The sequence below is a fragment of the Bos grunniens genome, chromosome 28, assembly GCF_055505025.1.
Source record: "Bos grunniens cultivar Pamir isolate PY7600 chromosome 28, Bosgru_T2T1.0, whole genome shotgun sequence".
Taxonomy (NCBI): domain Eukaryota; kingdom Metazoa; phylum Chordata; class Mammalia; order Artiodactyla; family Bovidae; genus Bos; species Bos grunniens.
This window is the reverse complement of record NC_141192.1, coordinates 235,626-262,308: the sequence shown is the minus strand read 5'-3', so window position 1 is coordinate 262,308 and position 26,683 is coordinate 235,626. Positions and strand designations below refer to the sequence as shown.

General features: G+C 47.9%; 2 long non-coding RNA genes across 2 annotated transcripts; both read right to left on the bottom strand.

Moving 5' to 3' along the window:
- Nucleotides 1–506: 506 nt before the first annotated feature.
- On the bottom strand, nucleotides 507–2,382 carry LOC147342688 (uncharacterized). Its single transcript, XR_015157080.1, has 2 exons — nucleotides 1,259–2,382; nucleotides 507–737 (listed from the first exon to the last, which is right to left on the bottom strand). It is a non-coding gene; the product is annotated as an uncharacterized LOC147342688 (long non-coding RNA).
- A 19,504-nt stretch (nucleotides 2,383–21,886) lies between these two features.
- On the bottom strand, nucleotides 21,887–23,779 carry LOC147342687 (uncharacterized). The gene is made up of 2 exons (XR_015157079.1): nucleotides 23,530–23,779; nucleotides 21,887–23,023 (listed from the first exon to the last, which is right to left on the bottom strand). It is a non-coding gene; the product is annotated as an uncharacterized LOC147342687 (long non-coding RNA).
- Between the last annotated feature and the right edge of the window lie 2,904 nt (nucleotides 23,780–26,683).

Genomic DNA, 26,683 nt, shown 5'->3' with positions numbered 1-26,683 from the left:
CAAAAGTAACAAATCTTTAGCTATATCGACTAAGAAAAAAGACAACTAAAATCAGTAACAAAGAGGAAACGTAACTGCTGATATGAGAAAATAGCACAGTAAGGGAGAGCTCTGAGCAGCTGAGCGCTGTAAGATTGGATAACCGAGATGAAATTCTGTTATTTAAGCCTCAGTCTGTGGTATTCTATTCTGGCACCCCTAGCAAACTAGCATAGCTTTACCCTCTTTCTTGCAAATAAAAGTTATGAAAATAGTGCCAAAACCCACAAAGTATATAAAGTATCCGAAAGGAGGAAAAAAGAAAAGGACGAACTACCTAGGGTGTTGAGAAAAATCTTTTTCTTTGTTTCTTACCAAAGTTAAAATAAAAATGTCAAAACCACCAGAAAAGAGTCATGAATAGACATTTTAGAGAAGTCAAACAACAACCGTGGTAAAACAACCAGAAAGTCATTCCATTGGTAAAAACAGTAAAATAATATATAAAATAAAAACAGTAAAATGCATTTTATTCTTTGGAGGTTTTTAAAAGTTCAATTTATTGAAAATTCCAAAGAGGTTATAATACAGGTTCATGATTCAAGATACTGAAAGTACACTTTGCCTTAATCTGTGCCTCCTGTCATTTAGTCTGTGTGTCCGGGGCCATCTGACCTCCACAGGTATTATTTTGTTTCTTACAGATCCTTCTAGAGTTCCTTGTAAGCAAACATGAAAATATATTTCTCCTTCATGCCCTAATTCAAAACACAAATAGTGGTATATTAAGCATGGTGTTTTGTTACATGTTGCTTTTATTTATTTGACAATGCCTTGGAAGTTGTCCTCTATCAGGACATAATTTCCTGCACAGCAATGCACTGAGTGGATGATGTAGTAGTATAATACTTCTTGGCCATCCACTTTGGGATGAACACTGATATGCAACACTCTGTTTATATTACAAACAATGCTGCAATGGAGAACTGTGACCTGTACTATTCTGCTGCTAGCAAATGTGTAGGATATATTTCTAAAGGATTTGTAACCTGGAGTATTTGTAACTGAGAGAGCATTTGATAAGATGCTACCAGTAAGAACCTTCTGAGCCAGCAAAGAGCCTTTCTGTTTAAACTGCAACTTCTCTATCACACCACTCCCCCACCTGTGTTTAAAACTGCTTTCCAGCGTTTTCTAACCTTTAGAACACTCTACAGTCTTTCCTATCATCAGCACTGCCCTTTATTCTTGGTGCATTTAAACATCACCAGGTACGTACCTGTTGTCTCCACTCTCCTCTGGGTCCATCACTGCTCAACTCACTCCATTAGAGCTGGAGCCAACGTGGCCAGATAACTCCTTGAGTGTAGAGGAATGGGTCATGGATGATCTGAACCAGGGAGCCTGGTGCCCAGGAGAGAGAGAGTGTCTGTAAGGGGTGTAACTGGGGAGAAGGAAAGGTATATTAGGTTTGATCCACAGTAATTTCTCAGGTGAAGATTCTACAGAGCCCACATGTGGGAGCAGGAGTCTTGGTTGGAGAATTTGTACTTGGGAATTTGTACCCAAATAGCACAGCTAAAATGGGAGGCAGGGACTCCAAAGGGAACAACATGTGAGTGAGTCTGCTGTGAACCTGCTGTGAGTGCCAGGGAGAGACACACACGGGACAGGATGCAGCAGAGAGGCAGGAAGGCAACAGCAGGCATTCCAAAAGGAAGGAGAGAGCATCATGGCAATAAGGACGTGTCACAGAAGCATGTGCCACAGAAGGGTGGCGGTAAATGGAAAAGGGATCAGAAGTCATTCATAAGTCTTGGCAAGTTGCTTTATGAGAGGCTAAGGGCAGAATCAGACCATAGGATACAATGAAAGACAGATAAAATCGGTAGCTAAAACCTATTCATGTTCAAATCGAGATTTTGTTAAAATGCTCTCTTAAGGAACATAGAAATACAACCTCACACGGCAGGATGTTGAAATTTAGGTGATGGCTGACAGAATGACTCCCTGCCTAGAAAAGATGCCGTCAGCAACAGTTCTGTGCAGAGTCGGGCAGAGAGCCCATGACACCGGCGGACAGATGTGATGGGAGACACGTGTGGTAAAGGCTGGTGACCTGAGGTCTTCAGGGAAGAGGGTGTTCTTGCAGACTACGTTCACCACTGTGCAGATAACATCAAGGGGGGGGCTTTTTGGGTCTTAGGAATTACTTAACCTGAAAAAAATTACTTAAACTGAATTTTAAATTGGCACCATGTAAAGTGCAATGGCTTCCCTGGTGGTTCCGGTTGTAAAGAATCTGCCTGCAATGCGGGAGGCACGGGTTTGACCCCTGGGTCAGGAAGAGCCCCTGGAGAAGAAAATGGCAACCCACTCCAGTATTCTTGCCTGGAGAATTCCATGCACAGAGGAGCCTGGCTGGCTACAGTCCATGGGAAGTCATTGGAGGAATAAACCCAGCAACATGAGGAAGTGTGCTGTGTGCCAGGTTTTTCAGGACAAAGCCTGCCGGCTTTGGATCAACCCCTTCTGTCTCTGAACTTCTCTTGTATTTCATTGTCTTTCTTTTTAATAATTTAAAAGTCACATTCCTTAAACTTTCCAAGCAGTTTTCCTGGTGGGCTTTCTCCCATGAAGTAGGATTTCTAGGCATGGGTTCTATGTTTCCTTTTTACCTAAACTTCATAAAAAGTCCAACATTTTTTTGAGGCAACAGTTCTCAAACTGTAGAAATAAATTTATTTTGGTCCATACTGGCCAAGACTACAAAAATTGCTCCTCAGTCTCCTGAGTTTAAAATAGGCTCTGTGGTACCATCAAGGTTCCTGCTGATCTCAGATCCTGTGATGTTGCTGGTGCCTTGACTACTGCATGCACTCTGTCTGACTGCCAGGGCCCTGTGTCATCCATCTGTGTGGGCACATGGCATCAATGTGCTGTATTTATGGAGAAGTATTCAGAGCAGGATCAAATCCTGGGATCAGGGACTGCCAGCACTGAGCTAGCACTGACTCCGCCCCCCACCCCACCCCCTTCCCATCACCACATGTGCGCTCACTCATGTCAACTCAGCCCCGATGTGTTTCCACCCTCCAAGTTGGTGCCCATCTCAGGACACTGGTACCTGCTCTTCCCTCTCCTAGAATGCCATTGTCCTAGAGCTTAAAGTGGCTGCTGTTTTCTGCTCAGCTGGATGGCAGCTCAGATATTAACCTCTTGGATGGGCATTCTTGGACCAGCCTGTCTAATGCTGGTGTTTCCCGTTTACCATCCCTCGGGATCCTGATGTTTTCCATCAGTGTTTTTGTTTAGTCACTAAGTCATGTCTGACTCCTGCGACCCCGGGACTGCAACCTGCCAGGGTCCTCTATCCCTGGGATTTCCCTGGCAGGAATACTGGAGTGGGTTGCCATTTTCTTTTCCAGGGGATTTTCCTGACCCAGAGATTGAACGCGTGTCTCCTGCTTGGCAGGTGGATTCTTTACCACTGAGTCACCTGGAAAGCTCAGTTTTTTCTTTATAATGCTAATCAAAACTTTTCCCCAATTAAAATTTTTATTTATAAGAGTCTGTGTACTCCAGAAAGTCACATGAAGTCAGGGTCCCTATCTGTTCACTTATTAATGTGCCTCCAGTGATTACAATTCTCAGTTGATAAGTATTTATTGAGTAATGAATACAAGAGCCTTAAGGTCCCTTTAATTCAAATTCATGGATTAAAAATGAGACGGGAGCTGCCAGGTGTCACACAGGTGGTCACCTCAAGCCAATCCAGAGATAGTGAACTGCACACTTTAGAGCAGAATGAACTGCTAATGACTGAAAAAGAAGATGGACACTGGGATTCCGGTGAAAAAAATTCTCCACAATATAAACTGTGGGAAAATTTAGTGTGACTTATTAGACCAACAGATCTTATGAAAACAGGAGCAAAAATGGCCTCAGTGACTTGATATACCTGAAGAATTCAAACTCAGAGACTCCTAAGGCCTTACCCAGGATTTATTGGCATAAAGTTCTTCTGGTGTGGGGGGGTGGAGGAAGCCATCTAAGTGTGTCTCCTGATATTTTTATTTTAACATGTTCATGAACAAAAAAAAGAATATGAAACAAAATACACCTTCAAGACTATATGGTTAGGTGATTTTAAATTATTGATTCAAAAGTATAATTTTCTCTTGAAATGAAATGTGATTTCTGCCTCTAAATACAAGAAGGAGTGTCTGGACTTCGTCACCTACTACTGGTAATTAGAAAGCTGAACAAAATCCATGAAATGAACCTTGAGTCAGAATGCTTGGCCAGAGGCAACCTGGAAACCAACCCCATCACCATAAATCCTGAGACTGCAGGTCACGTGGCAGAGAAGTCCCCTGGGCTTCCTCGCCCTGCTGCTGTCCTCCTGCCTGCCCTTCCCAATCAAGTCTCTTGCTTTGTCAGCACGTGTGAGCCCACTCTAGGGCCCTGGGAAGGGTTTCCCTTCCTGCAATGATAAGAGGAACAGCGTCTAGACTTCCTCACCTACTATTGGGAATTAGAAAGCTGAACAAAATAGGAACCGATTCTCAGACCCTGAACAGCAGGCAGTGTTAGGCTCCAGGACTAGGTTCCTCGAGTGAAGGTGAGCACACATGTCAACCTGATGACTCCGCAGCTCTCTGCCTTCAGGCGGTTTTCACGCTGCAGCTGAGGGTAGAGGAACCATAAACATTCTGGCAAAAATCTGAATTGAGAACACTGGTGAGCTGGGAGGCCACGGAGGCTATAATCTGTGTGGCAGAGCATCAAAGAGGAGGGAGCTACTCCGAGAAAAAATTCCACAACTGCTTATGCTATGCTATGCTAAGTCACTTCAGTTGTGTCCGACTCTGTTCGACCCCATAGATGGCAGCCCACCGGGCTCCCCCGTCCCTGGGATTCTCCACCAAGAACACTGGAGTGGGTTGTCATTTCCTTCTCCAGTGCAGGAAAGTGAAAAGTGAAAGTGAAGTCGCTCAAATTGTGTCCGATTCTTAGCGACCCCAGGGACTGCAGCCTACCAGGCTCCTCCTTCCAGGAGATTTTCCAGGCAAGAGTACTGGAGTGGGGTGCCATTGCCTTCTCCACCACAACTGCTTAACGATCCCTTTAAGTCTCTCAAATATCAATATGAAGAGACACAGGTGAGGTTCCATAATGAATAATAACATAAAACATTGGTTTCACGAGCAAAAAAACAATTCCTTCTACATTAAATTTTTTTTCAAAATATGGCAATTAAATGAAGGATAGTGCGTAGTACACACATAAATGGATATGTTTCTAGAAAGCAATTTTTTTAAAGACGTCAATAAACCTCTTGTCATTCCAATTTTAGAATTCTACTAAAAAAGTGAAAAACTGTGGCAGTATGTCTGCATACAAAAGACCTTCAAATAGCTTTCGTATTCTTTTAATTTTTTTTTAATTGGTGGAAAGTTGTTTTACCATTTTGTGTTGGTTTCTGCCATACAACAAAGCAAATTAGCCAATAATTATATATATACGTGTATATTTGTATATCACTTGCTTCTTGAGCTTCTCTCCCCTCCTTCAATAGCTTTAGTTTTAGGATGGAAAAGTTATAAGGAGCCCTCCATTTAATGTCTAAATACTAAGGAAATCGTTAACAATGTCACACATGTTCCTAACTCAGTATTATCCTTCCATTACGATGTTTATGAATATTTAAAAATACCGATCAGTAAGTGCCTTGAGCAGCTACTATTTGCATTGCAAGGAGTCAGCCAGCACCACTTGCGTTAGGCTGAGACTAGGGGTACACATAGGAGTGGTAGCAAAACAGGAAGGCGTGTCCTGCTCAGAGCTTGTGATGCAGGGAAGTTGGAGGCTGACAGGAATAGGGGCCCCCACGGGCTTGCTTAGAGGAACAAATTCCCGCCGATTTGTTTCTAATTGGAAAAGATAAATGAGGAAACAGTCACTGACCAAGACCGGACCTTGAGGCCTATTGCAGCAGAATTTGGGGGTGTGGGTTTCCAGAATAGTTGCTGCGGAGCATGGGACAGGGCCTCGTGGGTTGTAGTTTCCTCTCCTTTAACTGAAACTCCTCTTTGGTCATCTTCAACTGAGCAGCTAGCTATGTTGTGGGTAAAGTTTATCATTGACTACACATAATGGTAATAACAACAGTAACGTGGAATGATAAAGATAATAGTAATTTTCATTATATATTTCATCTACGATATTGTGTCTTTCACGTAAAATCTACACTATTGCAAATTTCAAAGCACCAAAGTCTGGCCATTTGGTCGACCTGTCTGCGGTGATTGCCCGGCTACAACCAAACAGCATGAACGCCAGCGGGACAATCTCGAATCGCAGGGCGGAAAAGGCACAGCACCACCACTCCGCACTCGTTTCCTCCGAGTTCGCCGGAGTTCGCATTTCTCTCCTCTGAGCGGTCTCCCGTCCGCGCGTGTTGAGAGGCTCTCCCAGGACTGAAGACCGCGCCAGGCTCGCGTTTCCTTGTACCCTCACCGCACGGCCCCGGCCACTTTCCGGGTCTCAAACATTTGTTTAGTGCTTCTGACCACTGTGCCCGGACAGGACTACAGCCGCGCATTGGGCGACCTCCTTGCTCGCCCGCCTCGTTCCCTGTTGTCACCCGCGGGAAGGGACCCGTGTGTGGTCCACACAAACGACGAGCCCGCAAGGTGAACAGAAGAAACTACAGGCGTTCTCCGCGAAGACGCAGCCCGGCCTCGGACGATCGCAGAGCTTAGTGACACGACAGCTGCCATCGCGGAGCAGTTACCCCGCCGCCCGGCCCTGGTGCGGACCTGGGCCCCCAGGCGGCGAGAACGTGGGGCCGTGAGATCCAAGCACAGGGATGTCGGTGCCGCGGGGAGGGCCGGGCGCGCAGCCCAGCGACGCCTTGTTCCGCGCGTCCGGCCAGGCCCCACTCCGTGTGAGGACGCCCGGGATCCAGGGTTGGCCGGCGGGAACCCTGCGCCGTCCGACGACGGAGACACAGGGCCATTCCCAGCCGAGGAGTGAAAACGGAAAATGTGGCCCCAGGACACCGCTCGGGGCACCATCACTCTCCTGGGCGCAAGCGGTAACCCAGGCGTCCCCGCGGGCGGAGAACACGTTCGGATCGCCGTAGAGCTTCTAGATATACGGCCGTACTCGCCACGCAAGCCTCACCGTTCAAGTCCAGCGGGAGCAGGACGCGTCCAGGGCTGGAGACGGGGCCCAGGCGGCCCGCCAACGAGCCCTCCAAGCACGGACTCGCCCGGGCTGGCCAAGCTCTAGAGCCTGGAGCGGGGTACCGAGGATGGGAAACGAACGCCCCTAACGGTGACGCAGGAGCCTGGCCGCCGAGCCACAGGAATCCTGGTGCGAAGACTCTGCCCCTACTTGCTCCAAGGCCCCGCGAATAGAAGGACGCGGGGAGATGCTGGTCGACCCCAAGCGCCAACCACCTCGCCCCGCCGCAGCGCCAGGCCATCTCACGGACACCTGCAGAATCAATCTTCAGCAGGAGCAGGCGTGCCCAGGTCTCCGAAGCACCGGGGTTATCGTCGCCAGTGCTGCGAGTCTCTGGAGCTCCGCTTCGCTTTCGCTGGCTGAGACGCAGCCCTTATGAAGGTCGCCGAAGGAAAGGAACGCTCTGAAAGCGGCCGCCAGGGGCGCCCGACAACCGGTTCGAGTGTCCCCGGGACGACTCGCCGGCAGGCCGCAGCGGCGCCGACCGCCCTAACGCCTGAGCTCGCCCGGGGCCTCTGCCTCGGAGGGGGCTCCCCGCTCGGGACAGCGCGACGCGGCGTCGCGGAGCGGCCCAGGCGGCAGACGAGGGCGGGCGGAGAGCGGGAGGCCGCGGCGGAGAGGCCCTCCCCGCGAGACTGCAGGGCCGCAGGCCAACCTGAGCAAGGGAGATTCTGCAGGGGGCTGGGCTGTGTGAACTGTGAGCTGAAACAGCGAAAGGAAAACGGAAAGAACGAAAGTAAAACAGAAAGAACGAAAGCACGGAAGACATTTTAATCTGTAATTTCAGAGTTGAGATGTTACTAAAGCACAAAAATACAAGGCTCAGAAGCTAGGAAAGAAATGACTGGAAACTTGACTATGTAATTGGTCTTTTAGTCTTCACCAAGCAAAGCCAGATGACAAGAAACGGGTGTGTGAGAACATTTGTGTGACTACATGTATATTAAGAATGTTGACATCAGCATTACATAACAGAATATTTAGAAAACATGCAAGGCACCAAGTAAATTTTCAGTGCATTCACATAACACAAGACTATCAATTTGCTTTTGGTTTATTGCTGTTGTTTAAATGAGTTAGATCCATAGGTACTGACTTGGAAAGATATCGATGGCAAACTGTCAAATGAAAACAAAGTGTCAGCACTTCCAGGGGTATATATATATACCTTTTTAAAAAATGAAGTGGAAAAATAAAGAGTTAGAATAGCTAAAGCGGTTTTAAAGAGCAAGAATCAAGTCTTCCCTGTAGCCTGGAGTCTGGACAGAAAGACGTGCCAGAAACAAAGATGGGCCACACTACGTGCCTCTCTGCTCCCTCCTACTATAGTCTTGGGAAGGCAGCTGGCATCTCAGCCCCTGCACCTCTCTGCTCCACTAACACCCACAGCCCCTGCAGGCAATCAGAACTCTGACTCTGCAGGCCTGGGATCCCTATGTCCACAGTCTCTTCCTTCATGTCAGGGGCCTGTAGCAATACACTTGGTTTGCCCAATCATCCATGCCCAGAGCTGCTGGCTCTAACATATACCTGTGCAGTCCTTCTCTCTATAAGCTTTGAGCTGATATCCTAAGGGAAGACCATTCCCCTCACAAAACAGGTATGAACCACGGGAACAACCGGAAGTTTGCACCTGGACTGATTATACAAACTCTGTGTGCACACTCAACTCCCAAAGACTCTATCCTTTTCACTGTGCTGTTTGCATGGCATGGCCATTGCTTACTTGAAGCATCCAGGCTCACTTATGCGGCAGGAAGAAATACGAAGCACACACACACACACGTACAAACATAGAGGCACACACACACCCCAGGAGCTAATCTGGACTCCTGCTAGGGCTGGCAATGGTGGGAGCAGAAAAGAGATCACTGTTGCTGCTTCTTGGGTCCTCTGCACTGGCAGACCCTGGTTGCTTTGCTGACTTCACCGTGGGGAGTCCGGGGTTGGGGCGCCCTAGTCTGCAGTTTGCTGTCCAGCGCCCTGTGCTTTATTCGGTCCACTCTACCCTCTCTCCTCAATGCACAGTCACCATTAAGAAATAAGTATCAACACACATTGCATTTAATTTTCAAACTTGAACAAAGTTTAAGAACAGAGGGAAACTGAGTTATTGTGAAGAAGGTAGTGAAAACTTTTATTTATCTTTTTTGTAGCTACCAAAATGTTCAAATATAGTCTATAAAAGCTTACTATTTTTTAAAATTAGGAAAAGTAAATAATCTCTCATTGCTCCTTCTTGCCCATAACCACCTCTGCCCCAGCATCTGTCACACTGGGCTCACCTGATGACATGCCTATTCTCCTGGTTGGAGACTTCTTTCACACTCATCACTATCCTCTATGCTCACTACACACCTGAGGCCATGGTAGCCATTCACATGGTAAGTCAGGGGATTTTTCTCTAGTAAGCCTGAGGGTTGTATTTTTTTTTTTAAATTTTAATAGAAACCTCTCCTATCTCTCCTCTAAAGTCACAACCTTTGCGGATGCTGTAACATTGGGTGTGAATGACAGAAAGAGGCTGTTTCCATATCAGTCCCTGAGCTGCCATATGCCTAACAGAGTGGTGGATGTTACTGGCATTAGTATTTCCTGGGTGGTGTTAGAAGATCCAGGCTGAGAGGAGAAATTGGACAATTTGGCAAGACACAGATCAAACCAGGAGCTAAAGCAAGTCCCTCTCATTGTTTCAAAGTCAAGAACTCAGCCACCACTGTCCTCCTCTGCATCCTCATGCAGGACGGTTGAAACTGACCAGATAAAGCTGAGGAGATGGAAAGAAGTTATGACAGCCAAACCTCTAAAGCCCTGCTAGATACTCCAGGCATGAGTTCCCAACCACTCACCTGTGGCCAAAATAAATTAATCAATTAGTTAATTTTTTAAAAGACTAAATCCAGCAAAAAGAAAAAAAAATGAAAAATGACATTTCATTTCTCTTTATTTTCATTCTTCTTCTGACATTCTGTACCTGATTCTGTTAGATATTTAAGATGCTTACAAAACTCAGGTCACAGAAAAGGACGAATTCCCAGTGTGTTTAGTGTCTCAGGGAACAGGCACACATCACTTGTGCTGAATAGTCCAAGGAGATGTGAGGAGAGCAATGAACCAAAACCACCAGAAAACTCCAAGAGGAGAGCAGCCCATGGACCCCAGAGCAACTGTCTGCGGGCTCACTCAGGGGTAGCAGAGGACCCGCAGGCTGGCTGGGCTTCCTGAGCCCCCAGACTGCTGGGGAAGGCTGCCGTCTTTCAATGATGATTCAGACTCCCCATCAGGAAAACCAGGCTTGATCTCAGCATCTCTGACTCAGTAAATACCTTCAGGACCCACCCCAAGTCCACCCTCTCCTCCTCTCTCTCAGGCAGAACGAATCAACTGCATTCAGTGTGGGCTAGGTTGCTGATCATCCTGGGGTGCGAAGGCCAGGACTGGCCACCTAACTCACCACCTGGGGATTCTTGGGGTCATAAGAACTTACCTAATTCCTCATTCAGGGTGAGGAACAGCAGTGGCTGTGAAAGGAAGGAAGGCCCAATAAGGCAAAGGGACAGGCAGAGTCAAGGTGAAACGACAGGAGGCTGTCTGTGCGGGAAGCTAACCAGGGCAGCATGACCAGCCCTTCTATTCAGGGACAGGCAGGTGCCCTTGTCACCAGAAGCAAATGCAAATCAACCAGGGTCCCAGGGCTGTGACTCACAGCAGGTAATGACATCAGCTTCTTGGTCCCTGTACCAGATGGGCACTTGTGAATCTGGGATGGCCAAGGAGAGCCAAGCCAGGTGGAAGATTAGCCCATGGAGCCTGCAGACCTTGACACCCACTGGGCGGAACACAGAGAGAAGGGCTGACAGCTCACCAACTCTCAGTGAGGGGAGGCAGCAGGAAGCTTTGGCCTGAGTCTCATTCCTAGGACCTACCTACAAAGTTAAAGACTGACCTGACCATTACTAGATTCTTTTTAACAGAAGCCCAGGATTCCTACTATACCCAGTTTCTAATGGGCCATGGTGAAGATTGAAGAAAATGTTAGCATCATTCCTTCATCATTCATTTGTAAATTCATCCAATATTTACTGGACATTTTTATCACTAGTGATAAAGAACAAAATCTCTCTTTGAGAAGCTCATTCTCTGCTGGTAATACAGAAAGTAACCCCCATCACAGGGCAGTGGAGAGTCCACTCGCTCCACTCAGGAGTCTGGGGGCCCTGACAGTCTCATAGAGGAGGGCAGGTTCAGGTGAGTCTTTAAAAGTGAGACTTTTTTACCTGGAGGTGGAGGCAGCTAGTGTGAACAGGAACGTTTGTGAAAATGAACCTCATCCCCCCCGCCCCCCAACCCCCGCCTTCTCCTCTCAGGTGCTGGACCACATGGCACCCCGGGCTGTTCTTTGAAATCCCCACGCTCCCCCAGTTACAGAGCATTTCCCTTCTCTCTGAAATTCCCCTGAAACACACTTCTCTTCCAGTGACAGACAGCTCATTCCTTCACTGGCTTCAAGCCTTTACTTAAACACTCCATCCTGGGGAGAGATCCCGCACCTCACACGGAAGGCATCAGCTCCATCCTTCTCTTCCACTTATCCTGCTCTCTCTCTCTCTCTCTCTTATTTCTTGCATCTCTGACAGCCTCTAGGGATGGGGCTGTGGGTGAAGGGAGATGTGGGGAGAGGGTAGGGTGGTATCTTCTCTCCACAGGCTTTGCTGGAAAAGAAGCTGTTTTTCTTCAGACAAGGCATGAATATAAATTGCAGGTAAATTGAAACTTAAATTGAAGGTGTTAATAAATTGAATATTAAGTGTGAAAGACAAAAAACATGAAACCTTTTGGAGCATACCTAACAGAATGCTAATATGATGTCTGGGGGATGAAGAACTTCTTTAAAGAGCCAAACAAATGAGTAAGCAAAAATGGATAAATATGATCATGTTACAAGTAACAACTGCTGCTCATCAAAAGACATCATAAAATGAGGAAAGCAAAAGCCAGGGAGTGGGAAGTGACATGTGCAACAAGTGTAAAGATCTTTAACCAATAAATATATTTATTTTAAAGTAGATGTCAAAAACACATTAACAGGCATTGCATGGAAGGTGAAACATGGAAGTCCAATGAACATTTAAAATGTGATCAATTTCATTTGTGATAAATTAAATACTAGATAAAAGTGCAACAAAACAGCATCTCACAGCTCACAGTTGAGCAAACATTTGTGAGTGACTATGAAAGGCTGGCTCAGATGTGGAACAGAAGAAGCTGTCATTCCTTGTTAATCAGAATGGCAACTGTTGTAACATAGCACAGCTGCACAAGTGCACACCCTAGGTTTCATTAATTCCCATCCAGCTCATAAAACAGATACATGTGAATGATATTCTTAAAAGCAAAGAGCTGTAAACAGCGCCAACATCCAGCAACAATAGAATGGATAGATCTGGTACATTTAAAGTATGGACTACTATATAGCAGTAAAAGTAACTCAATGGCATGCATATGAATGAATGAACCTCAGAAACCGATACCACACACAAAATAAGTACTATGTCACAAAAGGATAATCACTGTGATTCTACTTACATAAAGGGACAAAAGAGGAAAATCTTGTGTACTGTTTAGGAACTCATAGGCATGTGCCAATCTCAAATAAAAGGCAGGGAATGACATAGAATTGAGATATCCAGAAAAATTAGGATCTTTTAAAATGAGAGTGGGTGTTGAGAACATGAGAATTCACTTTACTATTATCCTGCAAATTATGTACTTATATTACCTACAAGCTTTTCTTTGTATAATCTATTTCTCAGTAAGATTTGTGCCACATATCAAAATAAATTCCAAGTGGCATTTAATATAAAATTTGATACCATAAACCTTAAGAATAAAGTATAAACATGTATGCAGTCTTGAGATGGGGAAGACCTTGATAAACTCAGATGGACTGGGTTGTGTCCCCCCAGGTAAATGTGTTGAAGTTCTAACCTGCAGGGACTCAGAATGTGACTGTATCTGCAGACAGAGTTTTTAAAGAGATAAATCAATTGAGGCCTTTAAGTTGTGCCCTAATCCAGTATGACTCTTGTGCATGTAAGAAAAGGAAATTGAAAACAGAAAGAAACCCCAGGAAGGGTGCACACAGAGGAAGGGGCAAGTGAGGACCCAGAGAAAGCCATTGTCTGCAAGTCAAGGAGCAAGTCCTTGGGAGAATCAACCCCAACCACACCATGCTCTTGGATGTCCAGCCTCTGGAGCTGTGAGAAAACAAATGTCTGCCATTCAAGCTTCTGGAGATGTGCGATTTTGTCATGGCAGCCCCAGAAAACTAATATATAAGCATTACATTGAATGTCAAACTACATAGAAAAGTCTTCATAGGTTTTACTACAACATTGCTAAACACTTACATGTCAAAAAGGAAAAGGAAAGTTACAAACTCAAAACTATAATACACTTGACAAAGTCTGACATTACCAACACATAGCTCCTATAAGAGTGTAATAAAACAATCTAGCAAAAACTTTGACAAGATCCATAAACTGAAATGTTCATATAAAGAAATACAAATGCTTGTTAGAAAACAGAAAAAAAAAAGTCAACTTCCCTCAACAAATTAAGGCTGAGGTATTATTTTGTCTTCTATTAAATAGAGAGAAATTCCTCATAAAATAATATCATACACATTTAACAAAGATTGCAGCTATCATCCTTTGCAGATCTAAGTATTCAACATTCCTTCTTGTTTGGTCCTTTGAAAGTACATACAGATCAAAAAGCTGTAAAAATGATTTCTGTTTGGTGTGGAAGTTTAAAGTCTCACTTCTGGGAATTTATACCAAGTAATTAGGTAAATATTTTGACTATTAGAATATGTACTCTAAAATGAGAAATAATCTTTACTCTCAGCATAAGGATTTGGTTAAACAAGGATAGCAACTTTCACACCATGGAAATGTTTAAATTGGAAAGGAAATAAACCAAAATATGAAGCGAGATCATCTCTGATAGGTAGATTTTCTGAATTGTATACAGGTAAATTTAAATGTCTTCTTTCCTAGTTATCAGTATTTTTCAAAGTTTGCTACAATAAAGTATAGATTGCTTTGATAATAATGTGGTGGTGGTTTCATCACTAAGTTGTGTCTGGCTCTTTGGGAACCCATGGACTGTAGTCCGCTAGGCTCCTCTGTCCATGGATTTCCCAGGCAAGATTACTGGAGTGGGTTGCCATTTCCTTCTCCAGGGGATCTTCCTGAGTCAGGGATGGAACCCATATCTCCTGCACTGCAGGCAGATTTATTACAGCTGAGCCTCCAGGGAAGCCCGAGAAATCTATAAAGTCACTTCAAAAAAACCATGAAAGCAATTGCCGAGGTGATCTGAGTAGAATGGGAAGTGGACCTCCTGTGGGTCTGAGACCCAGGGACAGGACTCCTCTGCATTTGAATCGTGTTTACTCTCACTTGCTCTAATCTTGGCTGGGTTTCTAAAAGTACCAAAGTCTGAGTTTTGTCAGCTGCCTCAGAACCTTGTTTCCTGAACTCAAAGGGCTCAGAGTGGGCACAGAGAAAGGCTGCTTCTCACCAACTCCTCCAACCTTGTACAGTGAAAAGTAGATTTTTAAAGCTGAGAGTAATAAGGTCTTTTTGAACCAAGGGGGATGCAGAAGTGGAAACAGGCCAGATGGATGCAAAGAATCCAAAGCAGGACCAGAATCCAGAGGTTGCTAAGCATGATCCCCCTGTGCTCAGTATCAAGAGTCATTCCCTGGGATCTGGGGGGATCGATAGCTACCCTCACAGATGTGAAGAACTGACTCACTGGAAAAGACCCTGATGCTGGGAAAGATTGAAAGCAGGAGAAGGGTACAACAAAGGATGAGATGTCAGGATGGCATCACTGGCTTGATGGACATGAGTTTGAGTAAGCTCAGGGAGTTGGTGATGGACAGGGAGGCCTGGTGTCCACGGGGTCACAGAGAGTTGGACATGACTGCGTGACTGAACTGAACTGAGCTACCCTCATCTAAGTGCCAATACATGTCTTATCTCATGTAACTTTCCACATGGCTCTATGATGCAATAGGATTGTCATTTCTACTCTAGAAGTAAAGAAACAGGTGATTAAAGACACTAGGTGTCCTGTCCAAAATCACACAAGTAGACAGGGGTAGCCATAGGATGTGGATGTTTGTGTGACTCACAGCCAGCTCGTGTTCCCCCGACTCACACAAGCACAGTTAACTTCAGGTTTGTGCACTGAGAATGCCTGGCTTCTTACCTCAGCATTTGATAACATATTGCTGTCACTTTCAGCTAGGTGTCAGAAGAGAAAGATGCAAAGCTAAGTTTCCATGGGGCACGTTGTGATATAAGATCATTTTTTTCCCCTGGTTACTCTTTCCCTCCAGTGGGACCCCCCCGGTTCTGGATGCTCATCTTTGAGGGACGGTGCTCACCTGGTGGTCAAGATGCAAGGCCCCAGGAGCCCCCTTGTGCATCACCCTCTCTCAGCTCAGCTGTCTCCAGAGCATCTCCAGATCTAAGTAAGATCTTGAGTCCAGCCTCCTAGCTGTTTCCCTGAGGCTCCTCTGCCCACAGTCCCTTTCTGCCCCCAGGGAGGGCCTTTCATATCTACCCACATCTTCCCTTCCCTCTTTCTCAGGAGCGTGGCTTCTGAATTGCTTTTCAGAGGATACATATTATCAAATTACCTTTCCTCATTCTAACTCCCTGATACAAAGAAATTCTTCCTACCAGTAGGGGGGCCATGTATCTTTTAAAAAGATACATTTTTTAAAGAAAACACTTTTAAATGTTAAAGAAATTCTTCCTACCAGTAGGGACCCATGTGTCTTTAAAAAAGATACATTTCCCTACCTGTATCCATTTCTTACTGCTGGTATAACAAATGAGCACAAGTTCACTTTCTCATCCATCTGGAGAAGTCCAGTATAGATCTCACTGTGCAGAGAAGGCAATGGCAACCCACTCCAGTATTCTTGCCTGGAAAATCCCATGGACAGAGGAGCCTGGGAGGCTGCAGTCCCTGGGGTCGTGAAGAGTCAGACACGACTGAGCGACTTCACTTTCACTTTTCACTTTCATGCACTGGAGAAGGAAATGGCAGCCCACTCCAGTGTTCTTGCCTGGAGAATCCCAGGGACGGCGGAGCCTCGTGGGCTGCCGTCTGTGGGGTCGCACAGAGTCGGACACGACTGAAGTGACTTAGTAGTAGTAGTAGTGGGGACATCGAGGTGTCAGCGGGGCTGGGTTCCTTCTGGAGGATCTGGGGGTGTTCTTTCTAGGGGTCACCGCAATGCTCATTTGTGGGCCCAGCAGCCACTTCAGCCCCGCTCTAGCTCATGTCCTCACGTCTCCTTCACCAGCTGTGACCTTCCAGACTCCCTTTCAGACTTCTGAGGACCCTTGGGACTACATTGCACCCTCACCAGTAACCCAGAGGGCCTCTGGGTGTAGATCCTTTCTTTAATCACACCCACACAAGTCCCTTTTGCCATGTGAGTTAACAGCCACAGGTTCTGGGGATTAGGGCCTGGACGTCTTTTGAGGGAGGGAAACTGTTGATCACACTACTCTTTCTGCACAACTTGAGAAAAAATTACTTTAAACAATTGCGAAGTACCTTCACAACAGCTCAGAGTATAATCACCTACGATAGTATAATACACAGATAATAAAACAATTGGATCATAATGTGGGTCACAATAAATAGGCCTAGAAGAATGGTTTCCTAATTTTTCACCAGCGAGAAACAACGATCAGATTGTATTTGGGTGACACCTGTCAGGGTCGTTTCCTGAAGCATGAGGTCGGGGAGGGTGGGTGGGGTCTGCACAGACAGGGCTGAGCCTGGAGAGGTCCCGGTGAACACAGGCACAGAATCCAAGGGACAGCTAGGCCTCTGCAGGGTTCAGGCAGGAGGAGCCCCAGACATTAGGGTGGGAGCTGGGTGGGCAGGATGTGGCTGCGGGTGTGGGGGTCCCTGAGAAGCCGAGTCTTCTCACCACCTATTTGTGCAAGTGCCCACCCTCTCTAACTCCTAGTTCCCCCGTGATGTCCTGATCTACAGCGTCCATTCAACAGAAAAGCACAACGTGGTAACAGCAGCGTGGCAGGACTGCAGAGGGCGGTTCGGACCGCTGAGATCAAGAAGCACTTGAGAAAGAGCAGCGCTGCTGAGCCCGGAGCCCCGGGACACTCCTTCCGCGCCGCCCCGTCGGTGATCCCCAGCCCCGGAGCTTCCCTCTCCGGTCCTCTTCTGGAGAGGGGCCCGGGCGCCCGCACGTCTGAGCCCTGGGCCCCGCGACCGAGCTCGGGTGTGTCGCCTGCGCCCTTTCTCCCGGTCCTCCTCTCCCAGTTCCCGAAGCGGCCGGAGGCCCAGGGTCGGGCAGGGGCAGGCGAGGCGGGCGGGGACGCGAGGCCCCGTCTGTGGCCGCGTGCGGGGAGCGGGTGCAGTTTCTCCCCGCGGGGACGAGCCCGGTCGGTCGGAAGCCCTTAGCCCGGGAGAGGGGTCGCTGTGCCGCCGGCGGGATCCCCGGGTCGTCCACATCTCCGGCCCGCGAGGCATCGGAACCGTCTCTGGGGCACGGAGACCGCCCCGCTCTCTCCTCGCCGCCTCCCGGCTTCTCGGGGCGCACCCGGCTCCCGGGTTCCAGCGGCGGCCAGGGGCCCGGAGCTCCTGTGGGGACGGGACCCCAGATCCCGCCCGGCCCTGGGCCCTCTGTGCGCGTCGCCTGCCCCGCGGGCGCGGATACCCTGTGCAGCCGGCCGAGAGGTAGCACCAGCCAGGGAGATGCGGCCGCTGGCGGCGTCGTCGGACGGGGACACGGGGCCGCCTCGGCTTCTGGCTGCGCCGGCCGCCCCGTCTGCAGCCCGAGGGGGACACCAAGCGAGGCGGCTTGGCCGTCTGCCCGTGGAGCGCAGGGGCGGCCCCAAAACTACGACTTGGGGTCAACTGCACGCCCGCCGCTTCTTTGATCCATGTCTCTGGTGTGAAAGAACCCAGATTTCCCACCCTGGGCGGAAGAAAGGTTCTTTATAAATGTTTTGTAGAAGGCGTTCTTTCCCCGGACAAAATAAGGCGGTTGGTGATTTGAACCGCCACCTTTACCCACACAGTTGGCGGTGAGCCTGAAGGGCAGGTCTGAGCCCGACCCTCTGTGGGTGCGCGGAGCACAGAACACGGCCAGCCTCGGCTGGTCATCAGCTGTCAGAGAGGCAGACTCTCAGGGCTGGACTCCAGCTCCAGGGCTGGGGCTGGAAAGGCGGCTTCTGTCCCTCTGGGAGCCTCAGCAGGTACTGACGACTTGATGGGCGAGGAACTCTGCCCAGCAAATAACTGCTGCTCAAAACTCGATGGGCGCCAGCGCGCAGCAGAAAAGGGGGTACCTGACAGCACAGCTTCACTCCCTGCTGGAGGCTGGGGACGCACAGATGAGGTTGTTGCAGCAAAAATAGAAACGAAGTGTTTCCTCACCTGAGAACAAGGACAGTGAACAGCGAAGCCTGGAGAAGAAACACGACCGGTCGTCAGAGCTATTCGCTCCTAGTTTTACTTGAAGTGTTACTAACCTGTAGCGTGTGTAACCAGAAGCCCCTAATTCTACGTAATTTTCATCCTGTACTGCATTTTTGCTCTCCCTGCACCCTTGTAGGGCTGTTTGCATTTCGGAAGGAAGGTGGCAGGCTGAGGGACCCGGGAGACCCCGGCTGTGTACAGTCTCTCAGGTCCCCCGGGTGGGGACAGGGCACTGTTCCTGGGGTGCTAGCCTGCTGTGTGCCCCCTCGGCCAGCTGAGGAGTAAAGCCGTCTACTTCCTCCAAAATCCCGTCTCCGTATTTTTTAATTGGGCATTGGTGGGCAGAGAAAGGTGAGATTTTGGCAGTAACAAGGCGGCCACGCATGAGCGGGAGGTGGAGGGCCGGGCAGCATCTGGGGAGGGGGAGGACTTGAACCCCTCACACCTCAGGCAGCTTTTTGGTAATTTGGGTTTTGATTTTTGATTATAGGTTTCATAGTCACAGCACATAGCTCCATCACTCTGTTTTGGAATGGTGGTCCCTACGGGTGGGAGAGTCCACTATAAATGGATAGAATAGGCCATTGCGTCTTATGTTCCATGGACCAAATTCCACTCCCAGATTGTGCTGGTAGGGCCTGAAAGCTAAAAATGGTTTTTATATCTTTACATGGTTGAAAATAATTCTTAAGGATAATATTTGCAGCATGAAAATTATATTCATTATACTCATATTCATCCAGATTTCATGGTCTATAAGCAGTGTTTTCTTGAAACAGGCTCTTTCATGTACTTTTTATCTGTGGTGCTTCTTGGATATAATGACTGAACTGAGAAGATGCAACAGATGTCATATGGCAAAGCTAAAATACTTACTCTCCGGATCTTTATAAAAGTTTGTCCACCTCCACTGTAGAAATAGGGTAGGTTTTTTGTTTGCTTGTTTGTTTGTTTGAACACATATGCTGAGAGCTATACTTTAGAAACATTGTGAATTTTGTTCACATTACAAATTAATGTGAACTTAATTCACATTACATTGTGAATGCTGTTCTTTGAAACAAACCTCCTGTAGGCAGATGTAACACTGGTTACATTGCTCTCAGTAATCTCAGCCAGAGTGAACACTGAGCCTGTGTACTCCGTTGCTACTCAGTTGCTAAGTTGTGTCTCTTTGTGACCCCATGGACTGTAGCCCTGCAGGCTCTTCTGTTCGTGGGATTCTCCTGGCAAGAATACTGGAGTGGGTTGCCATGCCCTCTTCCAGGAGATCTTCCCAACCCAGAGATGGAACCCGGGTCTCCCCCATTGCAGGTGGATTCTTTACCATCCGAGCCACCAGGAAAACCTCTCAGGAGAATGGTCAAGCTGAATCGAGCTCTCAGAGTGATGTTCACTCTACTTTCTGTCTCAAATGTCACCCCTTAATTGAATCTCCCACCCTTTTCTGCCTGGATTTGTCAAATTTTCCATCTCTGCCTGTCCCCTGCCCCCAAAGGGTCTCTCTGCATTCCTTCCAACCTATCCTTCCTACAGCAGAAAATATAACTAAAAAATAAAAACCCAAATCCTCATTAAAACTTTCAGTAGTGTCTCACTACCACCAGGCCCAAGAGTCCAGGACCTTCCATGAGTGACCTCGGTGTTTCTCTGCACTCTAATCTCCCTGCCATCCTGGACTTCTTTTAGGGCCTGGCACCATGTTTTCCCCTGAGTCATTGCTTTATATACACTGTTCCTCCTGTCTGGGGAGCTCTTCTCCCTACCCCTTGTTCCACCAGCTCCCCATCATTTCATCTTCATGTTCAATACTCCTTGTTCAGGGGAGTCTTCCCTCACCCTTCCATCAGCTCTCAGAGCACCTGCATTCACCCTCTGTAACATTCATCAGATTGCCAGTTCTCATGTAATCTCCTGCTGGACTGAAAACTCTGCGAGAGCGGGGCTGTGTCTTGCTCACGGTTCTTTCCTGGCTCCTGACACGAGTTGATTCTCAGTCACTGTTGAATGGATGGTTGAAGGATGAGTGATGGGGGTGTGCTGGGAGGGGCCTGGCTCTGCGATGATCTGGAGATGCCACACATTTTCGGAGGATTTGGAGACTGGAGTAGGTAATTGCTAACGTTCACCAGCTCTGACATGTATTAATCTTTAGGCTCACCCTCAGCCTGTTCCATTTGCTCCTAGATATTTGGTTGAACATTCGTTGTACTGAACTTGATATTCAAGATTAGGCTGTGGATGAAAGAGTTAAAAGCGACAGCTGCTTGGTACACACATAAAACAATCTGCATAATTTCTGTGATCTTTCTCCAGTTACACAGGTCAGAGAACAGCCACCACAATCACATAGTCATGCATTTGGCCATAGTTTCCTGGGTACTAAAGCACTGTAGCCAAAGAACCAAGTGTCATCTCTGAAGGTCTAGGAACTAGCCATGCTTGGACAATGGAGAAGGTAACTTGTGGTAGTCTTTATCTTTTGGTAAATACTGACACTGGAAAGGGATTGATGATCAACTGGCTTTAATTCCCTCACCCCAGGTCCCTCTGGGGGGACTAATCAATCAGGTTGAAACTTGTACTCTAGAAACACAAGGGGTCCTCCACATGGGAATTTCACTTTTTCAAAGCTTTTAACAATCTCTGAAATGGGAAATATTCAGGGCAAAACTCTGCCAGCCATACCTGCAATTAGAATTTGAGAAAGGGTTAAGATCTTTGCTGGTGGCTTTTTATATGGGTAAATTCTCATTCCTATCTGTCCATAGATTCCAAGAGCACAATTAATGTTCTCTGAGTTACAGAAGTCAGTTCTGCATCACCTAGGATTAGGGCAGGTTCAAACCCACTCCTGTGGTTGAATTAATGTAAAAGCAACCTTCTGTAAAGGCCTATAGAACATGTGAAATTTTCATGGTTTGCTGACTCTGTGACTAAAATCTGGGGGAAAGTCTCCTAGGGAGTTGTTTTCCTGCCAGATGTTTGATATTTCAAAGGGAAAGATTCAAGCCTGGACTTGTGTTTCCAAACAGCAGTTGCTCTAATTAATGAAGCGTTTATCAAAGGTGATGTCCATTATCACGATTGTTAGAAACAGAGTCATTACTGAATGATCACACACTTTACTGATATATAGTAGAAGTGCCCCAGAGCCACACACCAGGGCTGGGAGAATATGCCCCAAGACAGGCGGTAACAGATCACATTCCCATCTTACCGAGTTTACCATCCACTGAATGATCATTCTCACACAGCAGCCCAAGATTCCACATGAATGTTGAGAGGGTAACAGATCCAGGACCTACTAAGACCTGCACTAGTCCTACAGGTGCACAGAAAAAGGGTGAGCTCACTTACATGTGGCATCTTAAAAAAATAAACAAATAAAATAAAAAGCAAAGCACCAAGGTCCTCAATACAGGGCACAGATTGGTGTTTGCAGAAAGTGGGCTGTGGGGGTGTGTGAAGTAGGTGAAGGTCATCAAAAGGCACAAACTTCCAATTACAGAAAATAACTCATGGGATCATCATGTGTAGCATGGCAACTATAGCTAATAATACTATTTTTTTAAATTATTTTGTATATTTGAAAGTTGCTAAAATAGTGGATCTAAAAAGTCCTCATCAGGCACACAAAAAAGATGTAGCAATGTGAGATGATGGACATGAGATGGACTCATCATGGTGATGATTTCACAATACATACAGATATTGAGTCATTGTGTTGCTCATCCAAAATGAATATGAAGGGATATGTCAACTATGCATCAGTTAAAAAAAAAGAAAATGAAGGACGATATGCGCTCTCATAATTGCTGAGAAAGATGAAGCACTGAGCTTTGCCTCAGGGTCTGCAGTCTCCCCTTCCTCTCAGTGATGTAAAGGATACTTACGGCCTCTGACGCAGTGATGGGATAGGCCTGGGGTTCTGTGTTCTCACAAGCTCCCAGGAAACGCCAATTCCTGCAGACCCCTGGCTGCACGTTGAGTAGCAAGGTGTTAAAGCTCCTGAGGGTGGAGATTAGCTGGGCTGGTTTCTCAGGGATCCAGTTATACTTATGAGTACAGCACAGGGGCTTTTTTGACCTCCAATCCTGACAGTGTGAAATAGCTGTGGGGTGAGCCGAGGTGGTGTTTCCCTTGCAGAGAAGAGGAAAATGGCAACTTTCAAAAGACTGGAAATGATGCTGTTTCATGTTCATATACCGATCTCCTCAGACAAATGGGGCCCACCAGCAACGACCTTCAGAAATAAAAGCCAAAAGACCATGATGACTTTTAAAGTATTATTTTGGAGTGCTATCCACAACGAATAAACTAGATTAAAGGAAATGATTTTATGTCACAGCTCAAGTGGTTCAATTGCCTAGGAGCTTTTTTTTTTTAAGTTTTATCTTGAACCCTTCTTGGAAGTGTCTACAATTACATGAGGGCTTGACGGAGTGTGTCACTGCTTGTTCAAAGCTCTGGTGGCAAATAAAATATACAATGACAGGAAGGACCCTTCACTACACTTGTTAAAATATGGAAGGGCCCTCCTTGGGAAGCTATACATTCTTGGTCACCATGAGGAGTAGAAAGTGAGCCTGTAGAAGATGAAGCTGGGCCACAGGAGAGGAGCCAGCCAAGCTCCCGCCCCTCTCAGCCCCTCTGATGAAGGCTCTGTCTGACCCCCAGACCCTCAGACACGCCTCCTGAGGGTCACAGCCGGTGAGAGGACTGGTGTGGGTCCTGGTGCTCTCCTCTGACCTGGGGGAGGAAGCGGTGGGCTCAGGAGAGACCCTGGGTGTGGAGTGAGGATCCCGGCCTGAGCTGTGCCACGCGCCGAGGGACACCATCTACCGGCTCCGCTGGTGTCGGCTTCCACGCGTGTAAGACGAGCGGCCCGGCTGCTCTTGGGCGTTTTTTGATTCTTTAACGGTCCTTGGGCCTCAGCAATATTGGCAGAAATCAGAAATGTGTAATCTCAGGCATCCCTGCTGACTCAGTGGTAAAGAATCTGCCTGCCAACGCAAGAGACACAGGTTCGATCCAGAAAGATCCCACACGCCGTGGAGCAGCTAAGTCCGCGCGCCACGACTATTGCTCCTGTAGAGCCTGGAGCCACAACCCCTGATGCCCGGGCCTCCCAGAGCCTGTCTCTGCAACAAGAGCGCGGGGGGCTTTCTTGGAGTGAAAGCTGCTCCCCCACAGCACGGACAGTGCCTGAGATGAGAGCCAGATGGCCCTGCAAGCCTGACGGGGGAGCCACAGCCTTCAGTCACCGTGCAGGTGAGCAGTGAGCACCTCCGGGCCTCAGAGAGTCGTGGAGAGTCGTGGGGCCTGGATTCCTGTTCTCAGGAAGCTCTGGGCCTAAGAGGGGCATCAGACAAGACGGAAGTGCCCCACCATGTGGCACATGCTCACCTAGAAGAGGCACACAGGACCAGAAGAAAGACAAGGAGTTACGACACAGCCCGAGGGAGTCAGGAAAATCAGCAGAGCAGATGGTATTCAAGCCAAGGCCTCAAAGGCATGCAGTTCAGCAGCCAGGAATCCAGAGCTGGGGCCAGTGGTAGGTGTAACAGAGAGCAGGTTCCCCCAGAAAGGCAGATGTGAAGGCAGAGCGTTCATCTCAACTCCTGCATGTCAAAGGTGGGGTGGACTGCGGGGTGGACGCAGGGTGTGAGGGCTGGCAGAGGAAGGGGGCAGGGGAGAGAGAGTGAAAGGCATTTAGAGCCTGGCCTGGGATGCCACTATCCTTCCTGGGAAGTGGGAGCCACTCAGATGCTGTGAGTAGAGAATGGACATGTTCAGAACTGCAGTTAAAGCAGAGCAGTTATCACAGAGAGAAAGTGAACAGGAGGGCAGAGAGGCTGCAGCCAGAGGGTGGTCAGGAGCCCAGCAAGAGCGCCCTCTGGGAGGAGCCCAGACTGAACTCAGGAGGCGGAGCTGGAGGGAGGAAGCCTGTCAGAGCAGAGGGAGGAGAAGGAGAGGGGATGGTAGGAACATGGAGAGCAGCTGCTGCAGAGGCTGAGGATCCTCGTTGTTTGGTGATGAAGGGAAGCTCAGAGAAGTCAGTCCCTGAAGGGGGAAACCTGAATCCTCATCCCTGTCCAGATGTTTGTTTGCCTACAGATGTTAGAAGGGTAAGAACCAAGCAAAACTCAGGATAAGATGTGTTTCTTGTGTGAATTCTTAAAAAAAAACCCAATCCTCTATCAATCACAATTCTTAAGTTGGAATCTAATTCACATATCATAAAATTTACTCTGTAAAACGTGCAACTCACTGGAATGGATTGCCATTTCCTTCTCCAAATGATTCACCATCTGTTTGCAAAACTGTGCATCTATCATGGCTATCTAAGTCAGAGCACTTCATCTCCTCACAGAGAAAGCCACTACCCACCAAACAGGCACTTCCCCTTCCGTCTTCCCCCAGCTTTTGGCAATTGTCTGTGTGCTTTTTGACCCTAATGATTTGCCTATTCTGCATATTTAAAGTACATGGATTTGTACAACTGTGGCCACGTATGCTGGTTTCTTACACTTGGTGCTATGTCTTTGAGACTTATCTATGCTTTAGCACACGATTCATTCCTCTGTTTGACTTGAAAAATTTCCTTTCTAGGCCATTATAATACATACACACACCCTAGTTCTTTTCTTCTTAATTGTGAAAAACTCACAGAATATAAAATTACCATTGTCGCTCCATCCACGTCACTAGGAACCATCTTTGTGCAGGAAGCCTCTTTGCCTCACCCACCCTGAGCCACTGGCAAGCACAGAGCAACCAGCCCAGCCATGACACACCTTCTTGGGACCCTCTGTGACAACCACCCGACCAGGACTCCATGCGGGCCTCCCCACGGCAGCCTCAGAAGAGAACCACATGGTGGGGGTGTGGGCAGAGGTGGCGAAGGAGAGAGACCAGGAGAGAGGAGAGCAAAGGTGGGTGGAGGAGCCGCCCACGCTGAGCTCCTATCTCAGCTGTTTGCCTGCCAGACCAGCCCTGCTTAACTGCTGGGATGAGAAACGGTCAGATGGCTGAGGGAGGTGTGACCATGGATGCCAGCAGCTTTAGCCAGACACCCGACAGTCTGCAGTGCAAACCTGCCAGGACCAGCTTCAAACCCAGGCCAGCTTCTGAGTCCCAGAGCCCCAGCCTCATGTGAGGGGCTATCCTAGCCCCATCCTCCACAGCGCCACATTCCAGCTCTCAGGAGAGTCCTCTGAGCTCCCAGGAGATCGTGTCCACTCAGGGTGTATGACAAATGGCATTAGGCTGGGACCAGTTGGAAGTGGCCAGAGTGAAATCAAGTTTCTCTGTATCTCCTCTGCCGGGAAGTGCCCACTCTCTCCTACTCGCTCATGCCTGTTTTGTCCAGGTGTTCCCTGAGCACAGCCAGGCTGCAGGGAGGGGTTTCAGGGCAGGGCAAGAGCTGCAGCATCTCACAGTGAGCAGGGCTGGCCACCAACTCACGTCCCACTCTGGGAGAGCATCACTGTGGGTCAGAAACTGACCCTCTGAAGGCACAGGTGACTGCTCCTGCATCACACAGGGGCCCCAGAACTTAGGTTTGTCTTGTGACCTCTACAGCTGGCTCTAAAGGACAGAACATCTAGCAAGGAGACATCTGGACCCTGGTAATCACAGTCAGGTTGGTTAAGTACAAAGCGGGTGGGGCGGGGCAGTGAGGACCAGGGTGGGGGCCGCCTGCCTCTGCTGTCCCCCCACCCCATTCCCCTGACCTTTTCCTCCTTACCATCCTACTCCTGGTGTGGGGCAGTGAGGACGGGGTGGGCACCACCTGCCTCTGCTGTTCCCCCCACCCCATTCCCCTGATCTTCTCCTCCTCAGCATCCTACCCACGTATTGGGTTTTCTTGGCCCAGACATAACAGAAGTGATCATTAAGT